Source organism: Lagenorhynchus albirostris, chromosome 10 (assembly GCF_949774975.1).
Source record: "Lagenorhynchus albirostris chromosome 10, mLagAlb1.1, whole genome shotgun sequence".
NCBI lineage: Eukaryota > Metazoa > Chordata > Mammalia > Artiodactyla > Delphinidae > Lagenorhynchus > Lagenorhynchus albirostris.
The window spans coordinates 36,652,281-36,666,084 of NC_083104.1; the positions used below are offsets into that span (position 1 = coordinate 36,652,281).

The 13,804-nt window shown below is 54.0% G+C and overlaps 1 protein-coding gene and 1 long non-coding RNA gene across 3 annotated transcripts in view; one reads left to right on the plus strand and one right to left on the minus strand.

Annotated features, from left to right (window-relative positions):
* The window catches only part of POC1A (POC1 centriolar protein A), a 114,250-nt gene that overhangs the window by 18,536 nt on the left and 81,910 nt on the right, over positions 1–13,804 (plus strand). Inside the window, exon 1 of one of the 2 annotated variants that reach the window (XM_060164020.1) lies at positions 294–329. The exons of the other annotated variant lie outside the window; for it this stretch is intronic. The gene's annotated coding sequence lies outside the window, so the exon portion shown is untranslated. Of the gene's footprint in view, positions 1–293; positions 330–13,804 lie in introns of those variants that run through there. 2 annotated transcript variants of the gene reach the window in all.
* LOC132528000 (uncharacterized) lies at positions 11,451–13,085 on the minus strand. Its single transcript, XR_009543118.1, has 2 exons — positions 12,602–13,085; positions 11,451–11,761 (listed from the first exon to the last, which is right to left on the minus strand). It is a non-coding gene; the product is annotated as an uncharacterized LOC132528000 (long non-coding RNA).

Below are 13,804 nucleotides of genomic sequence, written 5' to 3' on the forward strand. Positions count from 1 at the left end.
AATCCTCAGGCCGCGAACCCAGTCGTCCTAATATACACAGATAGACAGCTGCGCATGCGCCATGGGCCGGGGCGTCCTCCGCGCAGGCGTGCCGCGGGGCACTCCAGAAGTTGGAAGGGCGGGGCGGGGCGTAAAGGCACTCCCCCTTGGGCTCGGTTTGTGCTGGTGGGACCTGGGCTTACCGGGACGGCCTGCTGGGAGGACGAAGAACAAGGCTGGGGACGGATGACTTCATGCTGCACCACCTTGCCGCTTCCCCTAACTACCCTATGCTTCAGAATCCTTTGTGGAGCATAAAAGGGCAGAGTCGGAGGGGAAGCGCCTCTAGGGTAACCGGGGGTTATAGGGCTGCAAAAACGGGTGCCTTGGATATAGAGGAGGCAGGGGAAACGAGGAGTTCCGGACCAGGGTCTTAAGCAGGATCTGACCCACCGGGGCTTTTTTCATGGCGGAGGGCTTCCCGGAGGAGGTGGGGCTGGGTTGACCAAGGATGGAGTGGTCCTGGGGGTGATGACCAGGGAGCTGGAGGGAGGGATCCGTAGTGAGGAGGACGAGGAGAAGCAGACGGAGACCCAGCCGTGGCATTTTTCTGGTCCGAAATAAAGGGACTTAACCTGATGCAGAGAAGGAGCACAAGGAACAGGACTGGATGGAACCCACACACTACACACTGGGTGGGAGGTGAGGGTGGAGGCATGGGGCCTGACACATAGTTGGGGGTTGACATATATTAATTATTATTATTATTACTTTTTTTGTGTGTGGTACGCGGGCCTCTTATCGTTGTGGCCTCTCCCGTTGCAGAGCACAGGCTTCGGAAGCGCAGGGTCAGCGGCCATGGCTCACGGGCCCAGCCGCTCCGCGGCATGTGGGATCTTCCCGGACCGGGGCACGAACCCGTGTCCGCTGCATCGGCAGGCAGACTCTCAACCACTGCGCCACCAGGGAAGCCCAATTATTATTTTTATTTTCCATTGTGGGCTGTCCAAAGTCCCTGCTGGCCACCCTGGCCGGGCACCAGCTGGGTGACTCAGTACTCTCTCCCAAAGTTCAGAGTTGCCCTCACCTCCTTTGAGTCTCCCCTAGACCACACCTGTGGAGTACAGCTTGGCAACCCCCTCTCAGGAACGCCAGCCTGGCCTCCTTGCTCCACACCCTTCCCAGCTTAACTTGGGCTTGGTTGGGCTGGGCCCGTGCCAGGCTCAGAGTTGCCCTCCTCCACTCTTCAGGAAAGGACCACCCAGGTTGCTTCCTCCTCAGCTGGGCATTAATAAGAGGGACAAAGTCTAGAGTGATGGTGACCAAGGTGTGTCCAGGTATTTCCCAATTCCCTCTCTTTGAATCTCCAGCCAGCTGCCAGGCAGGTGAGGCGAGTCTCCACCTGAAGAGGAGGCACCTGGGTCTGGAGTGGCACTGGGACCATTCCAGGGGTCCAGGATGAGGGCTTTGCCTGGGAACCCAAAGTTCAGCTCTGCCCCATCCTGCTGAGGGGCCCTGGGCAGTGCCCAACAGCCGGAGAGAGGGTAAGAGAAAAGGTCAGACCCAGGTGCAGCCAAAACAGGGTAAAGATGGTATTGAGTGCTTTGTCCATCTCTGGGCCTCACTTTTCCTTATCTGAGCAATGGGATCATAATCCCTGTCCTGCCCGCGTCGCAGAGCTGTTTGAGTGATCAGAGGCAAAGCAGAAGCAGAAAGAACTGGACATCGGAGCTGGACATGGGTTCTAACCCCGGCTCAATCTTATTTGGTCTTAGGTAGGCTACAATCTCTCTAAGGCTCCATTTCCTCATTGTAAAGCTCTCCCAGCCTTGCCACTTGTGGTTGGCAGAGGGTCAAGTGAAGTCATGGATTTCAGAGGCTTATTGTTTAAACCAATAAGTTTCTAGTCCTCTGGGAGTTTCCTGTTTAATAGAGGGAAAGGTTGGGAAACAAAGCAGATCCACCCGGAAAGTAAAATAGGATGTTGTAAATAATTCCAGAGGGATGAGGAGGCTATTGGGTTGGCCCAAAAGTTCGTTAGGGTTTTTCCGTAAGATGTTATGGGAAACCCAAACGAACTATTGGGCCAACCCAATATTACTTCAACACAAGCTGAAGGAGAGGGGAATCCGAACCACAAGGAAGGCTTCCAGAAGAGAGGTACTGGCTGGAAGGGTGGGTCTATATGGGACTGGGAGACTGGTGGGCGAGTCATTGAATGGGAAAGGCCCAGTTCTGTCCTGGAGGGCAGGGTGACTCAGTTTGAATAGCTTGGCTGCAGGGGTGCAGCTAGGATGTAGGGCTAGGAAGTCAGACCAGAAAAGCCAAAAGAGAACCACAGAGCTTCCCAGTGTTAGGTCTCAAAGAACCACCAGCAGGGCACTGGTCAAAATGCCTATTCCTGGGCCGTGCCCCTTTGATTCTGACCCAGGAATCTGCATTTTAACCAGGCTCCCTCCTGGTAATGCAGGGGTAGGGTATATTGGGGCCACATTTTGGGAAATGCTGCCTGAGTGGTTTCCAGTTTGAGACCTTGCTTGAAGGGCAAAGGCTAAAGCCATGAATTCTAATCTTGACTGTGCTACTTTCTGATTCTGCGATCTTGGGCAAATTACCCCATGCCCTAAGCCTCAGATTTTGCATCTGTGAAGTGGGAGTGCCCCTCCTGCCTCAGTGATGAGTCTGGGTGGGCCCCATTCTGGCAAAGTTGTCATCCCTCTCCTGGGTTTAGCATTCTTACTCCCCTCTCCCTCCCCCGTGATTTTTCCTTCCCTCTCTTTTCTCTCCCTCAATCCTGTCTTGCCTCCCTCCTCAGAGCTGCGATATAAACTCATCTTATCACCCTGGCCCTGGGCAGGGGAGCCCAAGCCTCCGGAGTTCAGGCAAGGTCAGGCTCCGTTCTGGGGATGATGCTGGGATCTGGCCTCCCTGACTTTCTCCTTCCTCCCCACTCTCTGCCCCGTCTGCGTCATCTTCACCCTCAGGGGCTGCTGCGTACAGCATCTGCCCAGGGATCAAGGCAAAAGAAAAACATTGACGCTAGCCCCAGGATTCATCCTTTTCCACTCTGGGTTCCAGGAACTATTTTTAGCAGTGCCCCTCTATAAGGATCACCCAGCCCAGGGACCTTGAGCAAGCTTACTGCTTTCCTCTGGGCCTCATTTTCCACATCTGCCAGCCAGCTGAGAAATCTTGCTAGCCTTCACCTTGAGGAGACCCGAATGGACATGAGACAGTTTTAGAGACAGACAAAACCTCCAGCCTGTGCTGCTCATGGTCAGTGTGGCCTTGGCCTTGGCCCAGCAGTGATCCTTGGGGTGTCAGTCCCTGTCTGAATAGTGGTGGGTGAGGGGCCAGCTTTGCAGAGTGGTTAGAGTTTCTAGAAACAGCTCAGGTCTGCCCTGAGGGTTGGAAACATGAGCTCCAGGGTTTACAGTGATAGGGCCCGGGAGTTATGATAGGAATTTGGGGATTGGGCGGGGCAAGAGGGTTCTGAGGCCCCCAACACATGCCTTATGCTGGCCCTGCCTTTGGAACCCTCTCAGGCTCTGGCCTAGCTGGGGCAGGCCTGGGCCTGTGTTTGTGAAGCCATCTACAGGTCAAGGGGTGGACTCCGATTGACTAGTCGGGGAAAGAGGCCAGAGTGGAGCAAAGCCATCAAATGCTCCAGGAAGCAGGTCTGGGGTGGTACACAAGGAACAGCACGCCACCCTCTTGCCAAATGAGAGCAGGAAATGCCCCCAGAGCAACCACTATCCTTCCAGAGAGCCCCAGAGGGCCCTGGAGCCTAGCCTTCTAGTCTACCACCCACAGACTGTGGCCCAGACATGTTCTGTTTGACCCACACGGTGCTTTTATTTTTTTAAATTAATTTATTTATTTGGTTGCACCAGGTCTTAGTTGTGGCAGGCAGGCTCCTTGGTTGTGGCATGTGAACTCTTAGTTGCGGCATGCATGTGGGATCTAGTTCCCTGACGAGGGATCAAACCCGGGGCCCCTGCATTGGGAGCGTGGAGTCTTATCCATTGCACCACCAGGGAAGTCCCCACACAGTGCTCTTAAACATGTGAATTAGTTGTCAAGATTTTGCAGTCAGGAGGTTGTTAAATTGAAACTCAGATTTCCAGCTTCCCTTGAGGACTCAGCAGACCTGGAGCCCCTGGGCTGGCCCAGGCAGGACGTGCTCTCTCCACTTCTCCACCAGCGCTCCCTTCAGTGGGTCCCCAACCCTGTGGACATGTGATGTCCAAGCAGTGACAACTGTCTGGCCTTGCAGACCTCTGAGTGTGTGTCTGTAGCCCTAACCCCTTTTAGAGCCGGGGTGACTAAGACTCAGAGAGGGGAGAGGACTTGCTCAAGGCCACACAGCAAGTGAGGTTTGTGCTGCAAAGGGATCCAGGTGTCCTGCTTTCTAGCCCACACACTAGGCTGTTTTGCCCTCAGCCTTTGGAGGAGGGTTGCGGGGTGAGGGGAAGAATCAGGCTGGCCCAGAAGTGGGTTCCCCAGTGCTTGTCCTCACCCCCAGCCCCTGCCTGCAGGTCAGGTCAGAGCAGGCCCCCTGAGGTGATGGAGTGGCGATGGGGGGTGAAGGGAGCAGGCTAAGCCTGCCTCCTCCAGCTGGTGCTGGGTGCACAGTGTGAAGGAGCCTCGCTCCCTGCCCTGGGCTGCTGGGGAAGCACCCCAGGAAAGGAACCATTACAGGCTGTGACCAGTGTGGGCAAGGGGCCTGGGATGGACAGTGGTGGGGAGGGGGGACCCACCTTGGAACTGGGACCTGGTATCAATGAGATACCACCTCTGATGGAGCAGCCAGGCTGAGGGGCCCTCTGGGGAGGCTAGAGGAGCCTGGTGTGGAGGAGGGACTTAGGGGGCCAGGGAGGCTGGAGGCAAGAGGGAGAAGGACGAGGTATGTGGCAGAGGGGAGGGCGGGGGTCAGAGTCCCAACCAACCATTGCCAGAATCCCACTGTTATCAACACTGCGATTATCAACCAAGGCAAGAGACTTCATTTCTCTCTGGCCCTGGAGGCATTTAAAAGCCTACCCAGCACACATTCTGACCAGAAGATGTGGGAGCTGGAAAAAGGAAGGGAGGATGGGGGAGAGAGTGAGCGAGGCTCAGCGAAGTGGTGCTGGGTGGACAGGTGTAAAAAGAAGGCCAGGGAGGATGATACTATGATGAACAAGTATGGCAACAAGTAACAGCTCTATTCAGATGTTTGGCAACAACTCTATTCAGATGTTTGGCCTGGTCCTGGAGAAGCAGCCCTCTAGCCCCGAAGCAGACCTCTAGGTCTATGTAATGATTAGCCACATACGTTGGACAGAAGTTCAAAATAGTTAAGTGACTTGCCCAAGGTCACACAGCCAGCAGGTGGAGAACATGGCTGACCTGCTGGCCTTCTGCCTCTGATCTAGCGCTCCACCCCGGGGAGATTAAGGAAGCTGGGAGGAATGAGGCTGGGACTGTGTCTAAGGGTTTCAGGTCTCAGTGGAAGCTTTTCTCTACCTCTGGGTGTTGGTCCAGTTAGGGTGGGCACATGGCAGTGACCAGCCAAGGAGCCAGCCAGCTGGACCCTTAGGGGAAATCACCCACTACCAGGAACGTCTGGGCAACCAGCCACAGCCTCAGGAGGCGAGACTTCTTTCTGACCCCACATGCTGGCGACACTGTGCTCCCTCTCTGTGCCCTGCACGTGGGTCAGAGGCTCTGGACTTCGTTGCCTGACATGGGAGATCACAGCCTGCTGGAGTCCACCTTCTGCCCCCCTCCTCCTTGGGGGGCCCGGGGACTGTAGGTTCTCTGCCCTACACTCTAGAACCCATCCCTCATGGGGTGGAGCAACACTCCTCTGCCTCCTTTCCCTGTTCCCACGCCATTCTGTCCTTTCTCAGTACTTACAGTAATTCCCTAATACCACCCACTGCCCTATTGATTTCTGTCCCTACCATAGACATGGTCCCATGCACTTCTGTGCATTTTCCTATCTGATCCTCACCCGCCCCGTGTGGAGTAGCCACCCGCAGCCCTGTCCTCAGAGTGGAGCCGCCTCTGGCTCGTGTTCACCTCCCAGCTCCATCCCTCTGTGCTCCTTAGCCTTAAGCGTGTGGCACAGCCTCTCTGAGCTTCAATTTCCTCATGCGCAAAAGGAAATAATGCGTTCTGTGTTGGTTAAATGTTATGTGTCAACTTGGCTAGGCGATGTTGCCTATTGTTTGTTTAAACACTGGTCTGGATGTGGCTGTGAAGGTATTTTGTACATGCGATTAACATCTGTAATTTAAGTAAAGGAGGTTATCCTTGATAATGTGGGTGGGCCTCATACAGTCAGCTGAAGGCCTTAAGAGCAAAACCTGAGGTTTCCTGGAGAAGGACTTCTGCTCCAAGCTGTAATATAGAAATTCTGCCTGAGTTTCCAGCCTCCTGGCCTGCCGTACAAATTTCAGATTTGCCAGCCTCCACAATCATATGAGCCAATTCCTTAAAATGAAATAAACCTCTCTCTCTCCATATATGCTAAATATATATCTTATTGGTTCTGTCTCTTTGGAGACCCCTGACTGGGATACTTTCTATGGACAAGGTTGACACGAGGACTCCCTGAGACCCTGCCTCCATGCTTGCGGGAGGGACCAGCCTCTGGAAACGGTATGCAGTTAGTGTCAGCTGTTGGATACAGATGAGGGAACGGAGGCTTGGAGAAGTGACTTGTCCAAAGTTTCAGAGCTGGAGTCAAGATTAGAGCCAGGCCTGCCTTCCTGCCTCTCCCAATATGTCCTTGCTCTGTCACCCACCTCATTGCCCAAGGGGCTGCTGGTGGCTCCCTCGCTCCAGGGGTTCCCTTTGGGTTTAATTAAAGCCCTCAAGCTCTGGTCGGGGGTGAGACCAGAGGCACTGTTGGGGCCTGGCGGGTACTGAGTTAACTGATTCTTGTGCAAGACTAACAGGTTTGTGACATGTCAACATTCACCAGCCCTAAAACTGTGGTGACTGTGCTGTGGCTTTTAGAGTCATCGTGAGTGAAATCAACCAGGAGAGATGGCTTCCCTTCACCTTAGGGAAGCCTTCTCAGCCCCGCTCTGCACTCTGCAGACCTTGCAAGCTAATCTCTTTGCAGCATAGACCTGGAGTCAGCAGCACAGAGGCCCACAGAGGCCAGATGGGGTGAGGCAGTGCATGCCCTGCGCCCCCTGGGCTGAGGGGAGGCCCCATCTCAGCTCCGGCCATTGTCATCTCAAGGAACACAGCCCGGTGTGGCCAAGCCTTCCTCCCATTTTTCGAGAAAAGCCTCACATCCAGATTTTTTTTTTTTTTTTTTTTGCGGTACGCGGGCCTTTCACTGTTGTGGCCTCTTCCGTTGCGGAGCACAGGCTCCAGACGCGCAGGCTCAGCGGCCATGGCTCACGGGCCTAGCTGCTCCGCGGCATGTGGGATCTTCCCGGACCGGAGCATGAACCCGTGTCCCCTGCATCAGCAGGCGGACTCTCAACCTCTGCGCCACCAGGGAAGCTTTATTTTTCGTTTTTTAAGGAAACTCCATACTGTTCTCCATAGTAGCTGTGCCAATTTACATTTCCCCCAACAGTGTAGGAGGGTTCCCTTTTCTCCACAACCTCTCCTGCATTCATTGTTTGTAGAGAAGGTCAAAATCTTTGATTCCAACTTTGTTTTTTCTCTCATATAGAATTGTATGCATTCTTATAAACAACCTCAGATTCTTGCTGGAGTGAGGTTGTTTTCAAAAAATAGATAAATAGGTTTACTCATTCGGCAAATACTTATTGTGTACTTACTGTTTACCGGGCACTGAACTAGGTCCCAGGGTAGCGGCTGTGAACAAGACAGATGCAGTCCTGCTCTCATGAGTAGACAGTCTAGTGGGGGAGACAGATGTAAACACAAGCCCATCCAAACACGTGATCACATGAGAGTGAGAGCTCACACAGGTCGTTTGAGTGGCCAGAACAGGGACTGCTTTATTTGGGGGCTTGGAGAGGACTCCTGAGGATGGGACATTCCAGGTGAGTCCTGAAGAATGAGAAGAGCCAACCAGGTGATGTTGGGGAGGAGGAGGCCGGGCTGGGGATCCATGACCTTGTTTGCTTCCAGCTCTAGTCACTGCGCTTCATGATATAGGCAGTTGGAAATATCACCCATCGTGCCAGGCACCAAGGAGGTGTTGCATACGTCTCATTATATTGCTATCATTATGAGCAAAATGCAAACGAGGACGCATGGATGACAAGTTGGGGGAAGTGGGTAGTACTTGGAAGATGGGCTCGGGCTCTCTAGGCCTTTGAGGACCCTGAGGAGGGAGAGTGGGGAGGAGCTGGAAGGCCTCCAAACCTCTGTTGAAGTCACAGAGGCTGGTGTAGCTGGTGAGAATGAGCATGAGGGGCAGCAAAGGCAGCCTGGGCCCAACTGAGGGGCCCCCCGAGAGCTAACAGAGAGGTGGACCTTGTTCTGTGGGGTGTGGGATTGGGGGACAGCTCTGAAGCCTTGGGGTCAATCCTAGGTGAGACAGACCCTGGGCTTCAGGCAGAGTGAAGTGCCAGGTCCAGTCAGGGGAGCCTGGGGTCAGGGGAGGGCAGTCATGGCATTTACCCAACCTCCAGAGCCCATCCGGCTTGATACAAAGACCTGGTTGTGACACCAGCTCAGAGCTTCCCTCCAGCTAACGGCCATCATCCCACCCAGCCCCTAGCTTCCTCTTTTCTGAGCTACCCACATGGAGGTCCGTTGGGACTTTGCTTTCATTGCTTTGACTTGGGGGGCCTGGGGGACTAGAGGGGTCCGCAGAGCTGGTGGTTCAGAGGAGGTGCTCCATGAGCATTTGGTGAATGAATGAATGCATGCACACATGCATGAATGAATGGAGTGGGTAAATAGACGAGGATTCTCCGTGGACTGTGTGTGAATTCATGTGTGTGGTGGTTTCTCAGGCCCCCGAGCTGGGGGCAGCTTGTGGGCAAGTTGTGTCAGCAAAGAGGTAAGTGTGGAAAGTGGGAAGCCAATGGCTGGTCAGCAGATAGTGCAGAGATGGGCAGGAGAATCTGAGAAAGGTCGTTACCAGACACTCGGTTGCTTTGGCATTTGCATGAGTCTGCCCCCGGCGAGATCTGCGAGCACCCTACCGCTGCACCCCACCTCATCCATGCACAGACTCACAGGGCCCTCCCCGGGGTCCATGCCATCTTCCTCCATGCCGTCCTCTGTGTTCACCCTGGAGCTGGCTGTCTTTGATCCTGGTCCTGGTCTGTGGACTGCGTGTGTGGACAGGACCCAGCTGAGGCCCCGTGGGGCTGGGCTGGGGTAAGGGCTGCAGGACAGACGGAGGGCAGGTGGCAAGTCTTCCCCATCGCAGACCCTAAGCCTTTCTCCTGGTCCTTCTCCTGTTGCCTCTGTGGCCAGCACATCAGATGACCATGGGTCTGCGTGGCAGCGCTCCCACTTTATATCTGGGTAACTACATTTAGAAAATAGTTTTCCACAGCCTGCCCATGTCTTAGCAGACAGAAAATTGCTGGCAGCTCTGAAGTGACAGTTCAGGTTTGGGAGTTCTTGGGGCCAGAGCAGCCTGCTGGCCACATTCACAGGTGCACACGCTGGATATCTCTCAAATTCACACGTGGTCCCAGGCCCACAGGTGCCAGAGTCACTAACACCCCCTCGTGCACAGCCACATGCCCAGCCACTCTAGTCATAGGGACAGCAACACACATGAAAACAGCCACATGTAGGTGCAAAAGTCACACTTGTTGCCAGCAGACATACAAGGACCGCCACCATGCACCATGGTGATACGCGGTGTCACACACACATGGGCTGGGCAGTGTAGGGTCATAGGGTTGTGCACGGTGCTTCACCTCTCACCCTTACTCTCCCCCCACCCCGAGTGCTCTCTAGGTCCCTGGGTTGTGTCATCACTGTCCCTTCCCCCACCTGCATCCCTGATGAGGTCAGGGCTATGAGGTCAGTACGTCCCCCTTGGGAGCTTGGGAAACGTTAGTGGTTTGTAAATCACCCGAGTCCAGTCAGGGTCACCTTGGGACATTCGTGCACTTTCTAAAGGGCAGTTGCGTGTTAGGCACAGGCAGGAGACCAGAGAAGATACATGGAAGTGCACCTGAGGTGGCTCTGGTCTGCATTCAGGCTGTTTAACAGGTGTTTTCTGAAAAAAATGTTCTGTGGTTAACTTAGGAAAGCATATTATATAACTCAGCTGGGCTGAACAAAGGTGAACCGGTTTCTTGTTTGTGGGTTTTGGCAGGGCCGTGTGCTGCCAGAGCATTCAGGGTGGTGTTGGGGGGTGATAGTGTGGGTCCCATTTCCCACCCACACTTTCTTCTCAGAGCCTCTGGTGGGCTGGGAGCATTGGGGCAAGGCTGCTTGGGGGGCACCAGTAATCCGTGGACCGCTCACTCTGTGCCCCACCCCAGGGCTCCAGGTTCAGCAGCGCACCCGAGAATCTGCATTTCTACAAGTTCTCAGGTGGTGCTTCTGGGACCACACCTGGAATGGCAGACTCCCCTCTGACCTAGTCCTCTGTGAGGTCTGCGGGGTAGCTGCCCAGAATCTGCACTGGAGTCCCTGGGGCCTGTCTGAGTCTGTGTTCTGCCTCCCTCCGAAAGTGGCTGTGCTGGCTGTACACCCACAGTCCTCCCCTGTCATGTCAAGGCTGTGGGTTTAAGCAGCCTTGGGTGTTGGGATAGTCCATGAATTTGCCCATGATGTCAGTGGAGGCCTTGCTCAGGACTCCCAAGGAATCTTCTGACAAGCAAGGCTTTTTAATTAATTTATTTAATTATTCCTAAATATTTATTATTATTATTTTTGGCTGTGCCGCGTGGCATGTGGGGTCTTAGTTCCCTGACCAGGGATCAAACCCGTGCCCCCTGCAGTGGAAGCGTGGAGTCTTAACAACTAGACCTCCAGGGAAGTCCCTGACAAGCAAGGCTTTGACTTCAGGGTCCTCCTGCCCAGGGAGCTGGCATCAGGCCCTGAGCCTTGCTTTGAATGGCTCTGCCTGGCCAGTGGACTGCAGGCTGAGGTCTCTAGGTCACTCATCCCGGCCCTCCTGGGTGCAACTCCATGAGCAGTGTCCTGCTTCTCATGTGTCCATATCTGCCCACACACATGTGTGCAGGTGCAGGAAAAGTCTGCAGTCTGCGCTCCTGCACCTCCACCCTCCACCCCTGCTTGCCCTTCTTTGTTTTTTTAATTGACAAAACATTATATTAGTTTCAGGTGTACAATGTAAAGATTCGATATTTGTATGTATTGCAAAATGATCACCATGATAAGTCAGTTAACATTTGTCGCCATACACAGTTCCCCCAAAATTATTTTTCTTGTGATGAGAACTTTCAATATCCACTCTCCTATGTTCAAATACGCAATACGGTATCATTACCTATAGTCACCATGCTGTACAGTTCATCCCCATGAATTATTCAGTTTATAACTGGAAATTTTCTTTTTTCAGCTACAATTTATTTTTAAAAATTTATTTATTTAATTTATTTATTTTTGGCTGCGTTGGGTCTTCATTGCTGCGGGCAGGCTTTCTCTAGTTGTGGCGAGCGGGGGCTACTCTTTGTGTTGGTGTGCAGCTTCTAATTGTGGTGGCTTCTCTTGTTGCGGAGCACAGGCTCTAGGCAGGCAGGCTTCTGTAGTTGTGACTTGCGGGCTCTAGAGCGCAGGCTCGGTAGTTGTGGCACACGGGCTTAGTTGCTCCGCAGCATGTGGGATCTTCCCGGACCAGGGCTTGAACCTGTGTCCCCTGCATTGGCAGGAGGATTCTTAACCACTGTGCCACCAGGGAAGTCCCTACCATTTATTGAGAGCTGACTGTGCCAGGCCTGTGGTTTAATCCTACTGCAACCCTATGCCGTAGGGTTGTGTTCCCCAAAAAGATATGTTGAAGTCCTAACTCCCCAGTACCTGTGAATGTGACTTTATTAGGAAATAGGGTCGTTAAAAACGTAACGAAGTTAAAATGAGGCCATACTGGATGAGGGTGGGCCCTAATCCCATAACTGTGTCCTTAAAAGAAGAGGGAAATTTGGACCCAGAGGCACATAGAGAGGAAGGCCATATGAAGAAGGAGACAGATTGGAGTTACGCTCCACAAGCCGAACCCCTGGGTCTACCAGAAGCAAGGAAGGGTCCTCCCCTAGAGGCTTTGGAAGGACCCTGCCAACACCTTGCTTTGTGACTTCTAGCCTCCAGAAGTAGGAGAGGATAAATTTCTGCTGTTTTTAGCCACCCAGTTTGTGGTGTCTTGTTACAGCAGCCCTGGGAAACTAATACACCTAGTTTCTGTTAGGATATCCATTTTACACAAGGAACTAAAGCTCAGAGAGGTTAAGCTCTTGCCCACAGGTACAGAGCAAGTCAGTGTTGCACATGGAATTGGAACCCAGATCTATACAACTTCAAGCCTGTGGGCTCAGCCTCTCCCCTACGGACCCCCCTTGGCTCCATTCCCTGACCCACTGCAGCACCCCACCCCCTGCAGCCTCAGGGGAGACCCCATCCCCTCCCAGCTGGGGGCCGCTAGTCTTCTTCACTAGCTCCTAAAACTCCTCCATGTCCTGGTTTCCCCAAGCTCCAATCTTACCTTCCCCAGCAGACTTCAGGGGTGCCCCTCACTGTCCCCCCAGACCCCACATAGCCTCAGTCCTTGGTGCTGCTCTCAGCTGTCCACGTGGGAGTTCTGGTACTCCACGGCCCGGACTCCGGATCCTCCTGTGCATCTCTGTGCAGTCACGATCTCCCCGTGGCCACACCCCTTCTTCCTGCTGCTCCCAGGTCTCCACGGCCAGGCCTCTGTCCCCAGACCTCTCCCCCTCCAGCCCTGTTCAGGATGGACCCTCTAAAGGGGAGCACTGACTGCACCCCCTCTCTGGCACCCCAAGCTATGAGCAGGCCCCACTGCCCCCGAGTGGCATTTGAGGCCACTGTCCAGGCTCCTGTGGGCAGCAAGGTTCAGACAGAGGAGGCCCCGGTTGCCTTCTCTGCAGTAGAGAAGGCCTCCCCCATCTCCCTGCCCCCAGCCCATTTGACTCCCCTCTCCGCCACCTCCATCCTGGCCCAAGGGCAGAAGCTGCCGCTGCCCAAAGCAGGTCCAGGTCTGCTCAGCCAAATTTGGCGGAGGCCTGGCATGGTTTGACAAATCCTGAGCCGGCCTGTTCAGGAAAGGGAAGGAGAGCAAGGCCATACATAGCTCATCTGATGTTGCAATAGCCTTCCTCTGGCCCAGTGGAGGTTTGCACGAGGAGAGGTCATTGGAGTCCATGCATCCACGTGATGTAACTGGGCAGTGGCTCATACACAGGAGCGTAGACATGTGGTGTAGCAGCTGGTGTCGGCGCTCTACCTGCTCCCTCCTTACTGACCATTTTGGGGCCCACAAGCCTGACTTCTTACTGCCAGTACCAGAGACCCTGTGCTGAGGGCTTTCTTTGCCCCAGAAGACCCTAGGCCTGGTGTAGGACTGGCTGGAAATGCCAGGCTGTCGAGTGTGGGTGGATAAACCCTCGACTCCCTCACCTCAGGTGAGATGACCCTGAGGCACATTCTGTATTGGGTCACAGGCTCTCCAGCGACCTTGGGCTCTGGTCACCTGAGGTGGTAACTTGGTTAATAATGCCCTTCACTGCATGCTCTCCATCCTTTGTCTCCCGCTCCCACTCCCTACTGGTGTTTTCTAGAGTCACCTCCCAAATAAATGAATTAAACTTGAATCCTTTCTCAGCTTCTGGAGGAACCCGAACCAAGATACACAGGCACAGGTACACACGTCAAGTATCTCCCATAGGCA